A 14,185-nucleotide genomic window follows, 5' to 3' on the forward strand; every position below is an offset into this window, starting at 1 on the left:
TTAGACAGGCCCGGAAGCCAGATCAGACTGGTTAGTTGGTTTCATGGTACCAGTAGTTATACCCACAGTTTCATTCATCAATGGCGAACGGGTCACGGAGAAGGTCACTGCAGGATAAATCCCCGATGAAGAATGCTTTCTCTGCCAGCTTCCCATCCATCAGTGCTGCCTTAGAACTCAGCCAGTTCTCTGAGTCACTGCCTCGCTGGCTGGGCTCTATGCAAGGCCCCCCACCTGGAACTTGTTCCTTGGACATTGAGAAATCTCTCGGAAAGAAACTGCTCCCTGATCTCTCTAAGGTACCTATCTGGCCCCCGTGAGCGTAGTATCTGAGCACCTCACCATAACCTTGTGCGGTAGGGCAGTGCTATTATCCCCATTGTACGGATGGGGAACAGATCCTCAAAGGTATTTAAGCATCTAACTCCCATTGGTTTCCATGAAGTTAGGAGCTTAAATACCTGTGTGAATTTGAGCCAAAGAGATTTGCCCAGGCTCAAGCAGGGAAAGCTGTGGTGGAGCAGAGAACTGTATCCTGGTGTCCCACTGATGGACCATCATTCCTCACTGAGCTCTCCAGGACAACTCCCCTCTTTAGGTGAGCAAGGATGGGAGCTCTTCAGGTGCAGACATGGGGGAACCCTTTTAGCAAATACCTCCCCCCAGCAGCTTTGCACTTACCTTGTGGCTTTGGCCAAGACCTTGTGCTTTTGTGTGCCTCAGTTTATCCCTCTGTACAATGGGGATAAAGAACCTCATTGATCTCAGTGTGGGGCCCATGAAGCAGTGAAGTGCACTGAGATCCTGGAGCCAGGGGGAGACCATCAGAGCTGCCCTTGAATTTTAGGCTCTTTGTGGAGGGCTTGTTATACAAGGGCAGCTCAGGCAACTTCCTCTCCTGCTGCTTAGCCCTAATTTTAGACTGCAAACTGCCCACCGTAGGGCCTATGCCTTCACATGTCAGGCCAGTGCCAGACCCCCATGGGCTCTTCCAGAACAGCGGCAAGGGAGCAACAGGGTTGCCAGAGGGGGGCAGGAGTGCAGCTGGGTGGTAGAGGAGGAGATGCTTTTCCCTGGTGAACTGCCCCCAGGCTGAGCTGCACTAAGAGATTGCATGCAACCAGGGCTGTCTCCTTGGAGGGGCCTGTATCTCGGGGGGCGAGGGTGGGTGGGGGGAGGGGAGAAGGACATAGGGAAACAAAGAGACAGGCCTCAGAGCAGAGGATTTCTGTGAGCCCCACCCCCCTCTTCATATCAGAGGCACTTTAAAGATTTATCTTTTTTTTTTTTCCAACCCCAAAGCAGGGAAACAAAATCAGCACACCCTCCCCCCCGGCTCTCTTGGGAGAGAGGTAAACAGAGACCTTGGGAAAGGGAGACAGTTATGAATGGGACTATTCTTATCCTAGGAGCAGCCCTTTCCCTGGGCGCCTACTGTTCATTCATGCACCCAGCACAGCAGCAGGAGATGATGGGGGAGGGAACCCTTCTGTGCTCCAACCTCCCCGGGATCAACCCCCTTCCCCCACCTCCTCCTGGCATCCCCCTCCTGCTCCCCCCACCCCATCACACACACACAGCTGGCCTGGGCTGCCAGCTGCTCTTTGCGCAAGCGTGGTCAGCAGGGGCGGACCGACCTACTCTGTTTTCCCCAATCCACACTCCTCTCTTTCCAGCTCATGCTAACTTTACATCGTGCCATTATTTCGCATCCTTCCCTTCCTTGCAAAGCGGCTCCGTTCGGCAGCCCGTCCTCCGGGGAGCCCGGCAGCACCCTCCCCGCACCATCCGGATTACAATCCTTCCTTCCCTTTGCAGACGGCTTTGGCCAGCAAATAGCGGATCGGAAACCCCCTCCGCCTCGGCACCCGGATGGCTGCTTGATGGTGAGTTTAGGAGCTGAGCAGACCTGGGCAGGAGGGGGGTGCGTGTGTGTCCCTGTATCCGAACCCACCCCAAGCTCTAGTCGTTTTAAAGGGGGAAGTTGGTCAATTGCATTCCTCTGGCTGCAGCCCTGGGGTGTGTGTGTGTGTAATTGACATGCTGCCTGGGGCAAAGCCAGAAGGGGCTTTTGTTTTGGTTTGCTCCTGAGCTAAAAATAAAATTAAAGCGTATTTAAAGGCTGCAACAAAAGAGGACCATAAACTGGGCTCCCCGGAGGACGGGCTTGTCCACCGCTGATCCAGAATCCTCTTGTGCCTGAGATATTCTGGATGTGTTTGAACTTGGACCCCATCCTCTCTCTCTCTGCTTTTCTGATTTTAAGACTAGAAGGATCTGGTGAGGAATACTGCAGGTCTTTTCGATGGGCTCGTTTGCGGTAACTGGTTATCTAGACTTCTTGGGGGGGCGCAGTGGATAAATAAACAGCCACCACCAAACTTCAGACTTGGAAAAGATGAGACTCAGAAAGGGTGATGTATTGGCATGTGTTTAATCTGCACATCGCTGGCTGCTTGGTGAGGGAAAGAGCTCCTAGTGGTTCTGAATCTGACGTTAAGGTATCATGGGAGAGCTAGTAGAAGGCCTGTGACAACACCTAAATGAATGCTGTGTTGGTGGAACTTATTGCCAAAAGAAAATCACAGGAATGGGATGGATGGATGGGGACGGACAGACACACGAGTTTGGTTTTCGTTAGGTTCTGGCACTCAAAAAAACCTGGATCTGGCTGGATTAAAATATTGGCAATAGATCAATGTTATTATTTAAGCAGGTTTTGCATTGGTTTTGTAGATCAGTGCTTATCAGGGAAAAGGAACTCTAAAACCAGGACAGAGATTAATTTGGGTGCCTCTAAATGTGACCTGAAGAAGAGCTCTATGTAGCTTGAAAGCTTGTCTCTCTCACCAACAGAAGTTGGTCCAGTAAAAGATGTCAGCTCCCCCACCTTGTCTTTCTAAATGTGTCACACCTTGAAGTGTATCTAATAGTCGCACTTGGGTTTTGTGGTGTAGGCGCTGCTGCAAATACAATTTGGCATTTGCTTTTTAGTTTCTTCCTGTTTACTTGTTGCTGTAGCAAAGGAGTGTCTCTGCCAAGGGTTCAGGTCACTGTAATGCGCATGCATAAATGATCTCTAAATGCTCCACTGCAGGAGAAACCCTTAAGAGCCATTGGACATACAGAAATCTTGGGATGTGGGTGGGGAAGAAGAAAGTATCCAAAGTTGTCCCTTGGGGTCTTGCGTGGGATGAGTTTGTCAGGAAGAGGGCATGGCGAACTTAGGTTTCAGACCATCTGGGAGGAGGTTTGAATGGACTCGATTCAGTGCAGGCACACAGCTGTGTGTATAACCGTGCGAGGATTCAACCCGGTGTATGTGCATTAGAATCCTCCCACACCACCAATCACAGTCCAGCACAGCAACCTGCTGACTTCTTGGCGACATGAGCTAATCTGTCTTGCCTCCCTCCGTGGCTCCCTATTTTGGGAGCACTGATGCATGTGTGTTTGGAATGTACCGATAACATAGTAGCAAACACTAAGCATGATTGGTTTGTAAATCAAACCAGCTTCCTTTACAAGGCCTCCACCCTTCTCAGAACCGCCTCTAACTGCTGCTCCTGAGAGGTTTCCTTGCCTAATAGGCCACTGTGCTTCTATAGCGCTTTTTTGCTTGGCACAAGGGCATAATGGTCCCTTCCCCTGTGGGGCATCTGGTGCAGTGGTCAAGGCCAAGCAGCAAACCAGTACCAGCTGGGAATGGAACCCAGGTGTCCTGAGTCCCACTCTCCTGCTGAGTCTGCTCGGGCATGTGTGCGGCTCCTGGGACTGAACTGATGGGGGAAATGGTTTGTGAGTGGAGTCCGGAGGTGAAGAGAAACGAGAAGGAAGGGGAAGTAGGTCACCTCCTTGTGAGGTTACCGTCAGGGCCAAGGGTTTGTATTTGTTTTTAAATTCAACTGGAGGCTCTGCCCTGTGATGTAGACAGCCCCCACACGGGACTGATCAATCGGGCAGTCCCGACCTCCCACCAAAGGCATGTGGCAGCCAGGGAAGGCTTCCTCATTCAGGCTGCACGCTCCAGCTTGCTCCTCCTCAGGCACCTTTGTGGCCTTGCTGAGAATGGCTTGACCTGCTGTTATTGCTGATGGGGGAGTATCTTTCTGCTGCCCTACAGGTTTTTCCTCTAATGGGCAATTGAAAAAACACACGGCCTGTCGGGACCCAGGCAATTAGCTGTCACCTGCTATGTCCAGTGCGGCATTTTCCTCTCAACAAACACACTTAAAATTGGTTTGGGCAATGGAGTGTCCCTAGCGATAGGATCTGGCTGTAATGAATATAAAGGGGGTGTTTTATGGAGGCTGCTGGATGCAGACAGATTTTGTCATCCTCTCTAGCTCCCAGGCTGGCTGTACCACCTACCATCAGGACTTCGGGAGAGCCTGAGGCTACGTCTACACTACAGCATAAAATCGAAATTATTAAAACCGGTTTTATAAAACCGATTTTACGTGTCCACACTAGGGCACATTAATTCAATGGTGTGCGTCCATGGTCCTAAGCTACCATCGATTTCCGGAGCGGTGCACTCTGGGTAGCTCAGTAAAAGAATGAGACCAATAACTTCGATTTCCATCCACACTAAACCTAAATCGATATAGTTATATTGATTTTAGGGTTACTCCTCTCGTTGGGGAGGAGTACAGAAATCGATTTTAAGAGCCCTTAAAATCAATTTAAAGTGCCTTGTAGTGTGGACGGGTACAGTGTTAAATCGATTTAACGCTGTTTAAATCGATTTAACGCTGTAGTGTGGACCAGGCCTGAGTGGTGATCCCAACAGGATCACCACTCAGGCTCTCCTGAAGTCCTGGCCTGAATTATATAGTCATGGACCTACTGACTGCATTACCAGCAAGTGCCCTGTTAAATGGCTCCAACGCCTGCTGATGGGCTGGAAGCAAAGAATACCCAGGTAGTGACATGCAAAGTGCCCATCGGGGACCTGCAGGAGGCACTGTTGGGTTTTGTTTTGTTAGCTGTCTCCCTTGGGATTGTTATTGCTTTGAGTGGTGCACAGTGTGGTACAAACTCCAGGGGAAATGACTTGCCTGAGGAGTCTGGCTGATGTAGGGCTAATAGTTTGGATGAAGCAGCAGGGCAAAGCTCGTTGATGGGCGCTGCGGGATAGAGATGCTGGGTGAATTGGTTAGGGATGCAAACAGTGAGAACTCCAAGCTAGTATGTGGGATGGTTGTGGGGGGAAGAGGGGAGAGGAGTAACGGGATGTGCAGGGAGGAAGATGCTTTGGAGGCAGTGAGGTGGAGAAGCGATCTTGGGGTGGTTGTGGAGTGCAGACGAGACGGGAACTTGCAGTGTGGCCGGAAGGGCTGCCCCCGACAGCGTTGCATTGGGAACAATGCATAAAGATCTGGGTAACTCTCACGCCAGGAAAGTCCTGCCAAGGGAGAGGGGCTCCTGACAAAGGAGAGAGTCAAATGTGCGTCACCTCGGTGGTGGATGGGGAGCAGAGTCTGCATGCTCAGAATACGGGCCACATCTAGTGCCTCTCGTCTGATGTTCCCAAAGCATCTCACGTATAGATCTTGCGCATGTGATCTTGCGCATACAGAGAGCAAAGTGGCTTCCGAAGGTCTCCCAGCAATAGAACCGTGTCTGGAGCCCAGGTCGCCTCACCCTGTGCTCTAACCATTAGCTCATGCTGCCCCATGTGACAGGCTGCTGCTGTCCCTTCCTATAACAGTCCTGATTTCCAACTCTGACCCTACTCATGGGTAGACTCAAACCTCTTATGCCTCCATTATCCACCTCTTCATGCCCCCACTTCTCCTTGCTTGCTGCTTTCTGTCTGGACCAGTCTACCAGCATCTCCCTGCTCCAAGCCACCCACCTCTTGTTCTCTCTCCTGCTCTCTTGCTTGTAAGAAAACAAACCACAAGCTATGGGCCAGATCTCAATAATGCAGGTTTTCAGGGCCTGGCTGTACCCATAGTGTGTTAGCAAGCCCATAAGGTGCCATGCATGCTGGTTAAACAGGGTAGGAGAGGGATCGCACAGGGTGCTTTGGAAAGGAAGAGCTTAGGGGAATGGGATGAGACTGAACGAAGGAAAACTCTGGCTGGGGTGGAGAAGAGGAACCATTTCCTCATGCCGAAGTCAGTCACACTGTGGAATTGGTGTCCCAGGGGTAAGATGTAGAATCCGGGTTGCTAAACGTTAGTCATTCATTGCCCAGGGCTTTATTTAGTCTGCGATGTGTAGATCAGTGGCTCTCAACTTTTCCAGGCTGCAGTGCTCCTTCCAGAAGGTTGATTTGTCTTGCGTACCCCCAAGTTTCACCTCATTTAAAAATTTACTTGCTTACAAAATCAGACATCAAAATACAAGTGTCCCAGTGCACTAGTACTGAAAAAATACTGACTTTCTCATTTTTACCATATAACTATAAAATAAATCAATTGAATATAAATATTGTACTTGCATTTCAGTGTAGTATATAGAGCAATACAAACAAGGTGTTGCCTGTATGAAATTTTAGTTTCTACTGACTTTGCTAGTACTTTTTATGCAGCCTGTTGTAAAACTAGGCAAATATCTAGATGGGTTGACCTACCCGCTGGAAGACCTCTGCATACCCCCAGGGATACAACCCCCTGGTTGAGAACCACTGGTGTAGGGGACAATCCTGCTGCTCTGAGCTGGGCATGCCTGAATGGTGGAACGCTCTGTGAGGCCAAGCTGGTCAGCTAAGTCTTGCAGCCCTTTTCTGGGTGCTCTAATGTGATCTGCGAGGGGCAGACCTGATGAGGGGTGTTGGGAGGAGACTGGAAGGGAGCCAAAAGAAAATGGAGCAGACAGATTGGTTAACTGTCTAGCTAAATGGAAGCAGGGGGCTTCTAAGGGCTCGGTGTAACACTGTCTCGGGGGAACACCCTGCACCCCCATGTTCATCCTTATAATATGATTCATTGGTATCCAGTGCAAAGTTTGTCATGTCGGGTGTCTTCGGAAGACTCATGATGCACTGAGCATTGTTGTTATAGTAATGTTATAGGTTGTAATTTCATATATATAGTTATGAGGCTGAAAATGTGTCCTTAGGGCTTAAAATAAGCCCAGGCAAAACTCTCCAGGGACAGAGGGACAGTTCACACGTCATCAGGGCGTGTATGAAACAAACCCTGCCCAGCCTCACAGGAACAAAAGACACTGGCCTTGGCAGCAACAAAGGATCTGTTGGACTCTCAGTTGAGTCACCCCCCTTCCCTTGGCCAGTTTGGGACTGCAATGAGGTAATGCTCACCTGACTCTGAAGGGTGGGGGCAAAGCCAAGAGGAGAGAAAGAACATGATAAAAGGGAGAGACATTTGCCGTGCTCTTCTTCTCTCTTCCACCTAAGTCTACAGACACCACCACCCAGTGACTGAAGTGCTGATCAAAGAGGAGAGCCTGTCTGAAGGGCCACCAGCCAGCCTGTGGTGAGAAGCATCTAAGTTTGTAAGGGCACTGAAAGTGTTAAGATCAGCTTAGAATGCATTTGGTTTTATTTTATTTGACCAAATCCAACTTATTGTGCTTTGACTTACAATCACTTAAAATCTGTCTTTCATAGTTAGTAAATGTGTTTGTTTATTCTATCTGAAGCAGCGCCTTTGGTGTGAAGTGTGTCAGAGGCTCCCCTTGGGATAACAAACCTGGTACCTATCAATTTCTTTGTTAAATTGACAAACTCTTATAAGCATGCAGTGTCCAGCGGGCATGACTGGGCACTGCAAGATGGAGGTTCCTAGGGTTGTGTCTGGCACTGGAAATTTTTTCTAGTGTCATTCGGTTGCACAATCCAAGCAGCGGCTGGCCAGAAGTGCTCACTCACGTGCTGGGAGAAGCTTACATGCCAGGGGCTGTGTGAACAGCCCGGGAGTGGGGGTTCTCACAGCAGAGCAGGGTAAGGCTGGCTCCCAGAGTCAAGGATTCGAGTGACGAGTCCAGATAACACCAGGGGAACGTTACACTTGGGATGTCAGGCATGTTCCAGAAAGCCCAGCTGTGCATGTGGTGGTTTGGGCCGGTAGGGTAACTGGATCTGTATTCTCTGCCTACACCTTCCAGTGCAGGAATGCTTAAACTCTCCCTATGTTCAGAACCCCACTGGTGCATTTAGCTGCGTTAAAGGAGACCCCCAACGGACAGCGGTGGCTGGAAAGAGCATGGCCTCCGGACGCCCTCCCCTCCAGGTGACCAGGACCTTCCCCAAACTCTCAAGGCCCTCTGCAAGAGCCAGAGCAAACAGGCCTCCTGGAGGGCCACAAACTCTGGCTGTGCTGGACCAGTGGGGCTGGCTGAGGGACGTGAGTTCCAGAGCTGAGAGCCCTGCCCCCAGGCAATCAGATTTAGGAGCAGGCTGGGCTGGGTTGGTGGAATGCCCCCCTGTAGTACTCAGCAGTGGCCTAATGCACTCCCCCTCCCCTTCTCCCCCTTTCCACCACTGAGCAAGTAGGTGGCTACCTTCTGCACCAGCCAGAGCTTCTGGGTTGGCTGCAAAACCATTCGCAGCATCCCTGCTAACTTTGCGGCTGATTCTTTGTGGGGCTGGGCCAGAGTCCCTGGTTGTCATTTCAGCTGGTCTTGATTCAGCAGCAAGAACTGTGGCGGTGTGTTCTCATGCAGAATAGAACTGTAGTTTCTGGTGCAGTGAGCCCTATGCTCAGCCTCTTTCCATTTGTGGCTTTGCGGCTTCCGCCAGGTATTTTCCTGATCGTTGTCGCTGACAGCATCATGCTTCACAGAAGCAACCAACACCCCTCCCTCCCACTAACCCAAGTAACCAGCCTCTTAGCACAGGCAGTGTGCAGTTACACTCCACCCCAAGCAGATCACTCGCTCCCAGGATAGGTGTGGACTAGTGCTGTGGTCCCCCGACACGATCTTCCACTGCTAGATGGGAGCTGCTCCCCTCCAAGAGACATTTGACATTTGCTTCTAAGTCAATAGAGAAATGAGTAAGTGCCATGACTTTTACCTACAGATCTTAGAATTCTGTCCTGAGGTACGTGGTTGTAGATTCAATCGATTTGCCGCATATGCCGGTGGTTAGAGCAGTGGTTCTCAACCGGCAGGTCGCTTGTGGCCTAATCAGCACAGATCTGCAGCCCATATGACATCCTCAGGGCCGTACAGGTAGTCTTGGATGCAGCCAGCATAACACATTGTGGGCCGCATATGTAGCCTCCAATGGTAAATACGTTAAGAGCCACTGGGTTAGAGCAATGCATGGCAAAGTCTTCAGTGCTGGGGTCTCTTCTGAGCTCTGCTGTGGACTTGCTGTGCAGCCGGTTCGCTCCGATGAAAAGTATCTGGAATGGGAGGTAGAATGTTTAGCACAGTGGGGTCTTCGTCTCTGATCGGGTTTCCTCGGTACGAATAACGTAATTCTAATTATTAGTGTTTAATGGGAGCTGCTGGGTGTTCAGTGTCTTGGAAAATCAGGTCACTTATTTAGGGCTAAATACAGATATAGGAGTCTAGGTTTAAGTGGCTAATTTTGGAAAACCCTGGCCGTAAATCCCTGTGCACCTCAGTTTCCCCATCTGGATAGCCAGTACAGCGGTAAAAATGCCCTTGTCCCGCACCTGCTGTAGCATTCCCGTTGTTGCTGCCACCAGGAGGAGGTTTTCTGGTGATGGCTACTGTAGCTGTAGCATGTGGTCCGGGACGGAGCTGGGCTAATGTTCCTTGGCTTTCAATGCATGCCATTTTTGCACCTCCCTGAAACTTTTCCTCCACGTTTTGGGCTGGGATTAACCCAAAATGTCAAAGAAAACTCAGCCTAAGCTGGGGGGCCTGCACCTGGCTCTGTCTTGGAACTGTGCAAAATCTGCACAATTTGCCTGGCTGCCCGTGAGCAGGGTGAGATGACGCGGCGATTAAAAAAGATCAGTGCCTAGTCTTCACTTGTGCCCACGCTGGTGGAGCAGCACCAGTTGCTAGTTTGTATACAACCCTCTGTTCAGTGTCTTTGCATGGGCCCCTTCTGTGGTTGGTCTGCCCACCTGCTTCTGCCCACTGCTAAAATGGACTTGTCCTTGAGCTCAATGTGGAGAACTCTGTGTGGAAAGCCCTGGGTTCGAACGCAGCCAGCTGCCTGTGATAGCGATTGTTCTAGGAATGGCGCCTAGTAGCCAGCAGGTCCCTGGGCCAGACTTCCTCTCCCTAGGCAGGGTAAGTGACTCCTGCGTTGCCCGTAAATACAGCTGTAGTGTTGAGGTGCTAATGTTCTGGAGAATACAGTGATTAGCATTTGCCACTTCTTGTGAATCTCTGCAAAGCATTAACAGACCCGCTGGGGATTCTCGAAGCTGTTTGCAGGAAAGGGTTGGTTATGCTGAAACTTTTGAAAAGGTTTTGAAATTAGTGGTGCATCCTGTTTCCACGTCATCAGCATGAAAAGTGTTTTGTTTTTTGGTTCCAATGGATGTTTTTGTTTTTTTTTTAATATTTTAGTTACCTCTTACTAAAAAAAAGGTTCAATATAAAAAGGTCAACGTCAAAACAAAACATTAGTTATGTTATTTTTAATAACATGCAGTTATTAAAAATTAAAATAAAATGTTCTGACTGACCTGATCTAACACTTTCGTTGTTATTGGTTCATGAATATTTTTGAGATTATCCTGATTTGGGACAGAGAAAATATTTTGAAATCTCAAACTCTCCTGAGGTGGGGAAATCATTTCCTATCTAGCTCTAATAATAAAAATGAGATGATTAATTTCTAGAAATGAATTTCTTCTCTAATGGGCAATGGTGGTAGGATCTCCGTAGTGGTACAACTCTTTTTTTTTTTTTAAATCAAGTGTCTTTTCAAAAGAAGGCAAATCACAAACTTTGTCAACCGTTCTGCCATTCACACTGGAAACTAGTAAGGGTGCTGGAACAATTTGTATAGTGAGGGGTGCTGTAAACCTAAACTGTAAACCTTGGATATGATGGAAATTACTTCAAACCTGGGGGTGCGGCAAGTTTGTCATCTAGTCTGACCTCCTGCACCTTGCAGGCCACAGAACCTCACCCACCCACTCCTGAAATAGACCCCTCACCTCTGCAGAGTTTCTGATGTCCTTGTGTCATGGTTTAAAGACTTCAAGCTATAGAGAATTCACCATTTACAGGAGTTTAAACCTGCAAGTGACCTGAGCCACAAGCTGCAGAGAAACCTCCAAGATCTCTGACAATCTGACTACGGGGAAAATTCCTTCCTGACCCCAAATATGGCGATCAGTTAGATCCTGAGCATGTGGGCAAGACCCACCAGCCAGACACCTAAGAATGAATTCTCTGTAATAACTTTGAGCCCTCCCCATCTAGTGTCCCATCTCCATGTTCCCTGTGCATGAGGATCAAAGGCTTTGAGCTCCAGTTACTGGACAGCGACTAAATTTTTATGCATACACAGTGGAGCGGATTATGTAATCACATCTAAGTAACTTTCTCTTTCTACGTTTGTTTTCTGCATACACAGTGGAGCGGATTATGTAATCACATCTAAGTAACTTTCTCTTTCTACGTTTGTTTAAGGAACAGATAGGTAGCTGATCAGAAACTTAAAACTTGTCTCCCAGAGCTACCATTTTTGGCTAAATCGCTGATTGCTGAACTTTTAGAAACCGGGGCACTGATCCTCCTCTTGGGATGCCAGTATAAATTGGGAGTAACACCCTGAAACTGACAGTTAAAATGGATCTAGACTCTGCCTCTGGATGTATTCCAGACAGACCTCAGCAGGAGTGTTCGAGTAAAACTGCCTTTTATATGTTGGGGGGAAAGGGTCTCTTTTGGTTCAGTTTCTTGTTTAATTTCTTAATAGGGGTTGGTGTGCTTGTCTTGAATGTTCCTCTTAGTCCTGACAGTAGTGACTGTAGTAATGCGTTGCTACGTCTCTATGTTGATCTCGCGCTGGTTTTAACTCCTCTTGCAGGGTTTTGTTTTTTCCTTTTTCTCTGTGTTCTGCGGGAGGCAGTTTCTGCTTGATGTGGCGTTGCTGGCATGCGCTAGGTGTTTGAACTGTGATCAGAGCGGATGGGTCTGAGCAGGAGACTGGGAGCTAGGAGCTGCTGGGTTCCATCCCTAGCCATGCCACTGACTTTCTTGGAAGTGCAACCTCGGCATCCTCCAGGCAGTCGTGTACATCTGCACGACAGCTGGGAACAAGTCTCCCGGCCTGGATAGACGCACTCGAGCGAGTGCACAAAAAACAGCAGTGTAGACGCTGCAGCTCAGGCTCACTCGACTCTCTGGGTCTGAGCTTGGGTGGCTATCCTGAGTCTCCGCCAGTGTCCACACCGCTATTTTTAGTGCGCCAGCTTGAGTCTGTCTTCCTGGGCTGCTGTCATTCCCAGCAGCAGTGTAGACAAACCTCCGTAGGCCTCAGTCCTGTCACCCTGAGGAGTAAGGGCATAATGCAGTGTCTACAGCCCGTTCAATTCTCTGCCTCTGCTTAGCCTGCCTGCAGGGGATGTCTCTTGTGATTGGTGATTTGAGCGATATAGGGTAGACTGCCATCGGCAGTGCATGAGCCCCCCACTTGAGGTGGGGCTGCATGGCCAGCCTCCCCATTCTGCCCAAGCCCTTCTCAGCAAAGCCCCCCCAGTGCTCGCTGGATCTCCAAGCTGCCCCGCGACTGGAGTAGCCCCAGCCAAATAGCCCTGGTCCGCTCGCCGGCCCCAGCTCAGGGTCGCTCACCAAACTCAGCTTGGGGGAGAGGACGCTGCATGGGCAGAGTCAGGGCTTGGCATAGAGGAGGCTTAGCCTCCCCTGTCCTATTATTCCCACCGCCCATGGTAGATGCCTGGTTGCCAGGGACCGGACTGAGAGCTGCCAGACTCATTTCAGGTAGGCTGCTGGTCAGCCATTAGCTGGGGACACTGCCAACCTGGACTAGCTTTGTGCCAGTGAAGCGCAGGCGAGAAAACTTGCCCCTCTGATTCAGCGATATCCCTTTTTCTGGAGAATACCATTCACTTCGGTGTCTAGCCTGTCCTCGTGTGCTGCTCTTCTGCCGGCGGTGGATTGCTCACATAGCTTGCCGCTACTTTCTGCTTTGATTGCGTTGAATGGTCCTCCTCCCTTTGGCCTCCAGCCCAGCCTTGGTACTCTCCCTGCTGGCGGGTCCAGGGTGCTTACTGTGTTTGTCAATTACCGTGTGCCTCTGGAATTCAGATGCCTCCTTGTTGCTCTGGTCTCATTTCCATCACTGAAAAGACATTGCTGCAAGTGCCACGGTTTGGGTTTCTTTAGACTGGCAGAGATCTACCTCTCACTGGGAACTCCCTGAGCAATCTTATTGTACTGGCATTGTTTTGCAATCTCTTTATTTCCTAAAGAGATACTGTGCAATGAGTTTTGTTGTGAAAACAAAATTGTGATGTAATCCCACTTATCTGACCTCTACGTCGCTGAAGGTTGGTCTTATTTCCCAGGAGTCCTGTGAATTCTTCCCGCTTTATCCCAGTTCCTGGATCTTTTCCCTGTAAACGCCTTAGCAAAATAGGGTTATGCTGTGTGTGGCTAAGATTGCTCCCTGACCACTAATTTTTTTCCATTTTGGTGAATGAAAGAATTGCATTCATGACTGGGTGCTGAAAAGTGGCATCTAGTGAGGAAGCTACAAAATAAACGTTGGTATGGAGGGCAATACAGTGATGTCTGATCTTCTCCCCTGCCAAAAAGTTCCACCCGGATGTCACAGAGAAGAGGCAAGTATCTAGAGTGGGTGAAGCAGAGGGCAGGTGTGAAGGGAACTACTGTTGTTCTGTCAGGTGTAAATGCCCGTCATCAAGATGGTCTTTGATCTATAGACAATTGCAGACCTGGTTAGTGCCCATGGCTATGCTAAGAATCCTGCTTTCAGGCTAAACAGGAGCAATTAAATCTGTTAGGTAGTGATAGCTGGAAATGAGATGCAACCACGCAAGACCTCATGACAAGGCCTGATCAGAAGCTATAGCTGTGTGGGCTGATTGCAAATGAAGGGGTTAGGAGATCATTTGGCAAGGTTTGTGGGTGAGGCAGAAAGCCAGCAGACAGACAGAGAAGCAATTGTGAGCATGGTCTGAAACTGCAGAGGGGCAGAGCTCCTTGGGCACAGAGCTCGATGCAAAGGGAGGCATGGGAATTTCTGAGCAAGGGAACTTCCTGCTGTTTGGTTCCACTGGAAACA

At 49.5% G+C, this 14,185-nt stretch overlaps 1 protein-coding gene across 1 annotated transcript in view; it reads left to right on the forward strand.

The window, feature by feature from the left end:
- Positions 1-1,670: 1,670 nt before the first annotated feature.
- ST3GAL4 (ST3 beta-galactoside alpha-2,3-sialyltransferase 4) overlaps positions 1,671-14,185 on the forward strand; it is a 179,993-nt gene continuing 167,478 nt past the window's right edge. Inside the window, exon 1 of the mRNA XM_050921690.1 lies at positions 1,671-1,886. The gene's annotated coding sequence lies outside the window, so the exon portion shown is untranslated. The remainder of the gene's footprint in view (positions 1,887-14,185) is intronic.

The sequence above is a fragment of the Gopherus flavomarginatus genome, chromosome 13, assembly GCF_025201925.1.
Source record: "Gopherus flavomarginatus isolate rGopFla2 chromosome 13, rGopFla2.mat.asm, whole genome shotgun sequence".
Lineage (NCBI taxonomy): Eukaryota > Metazoa > Chordata > Testudines > Testudinidae > Gopherus > Gopherus flavomarginatus.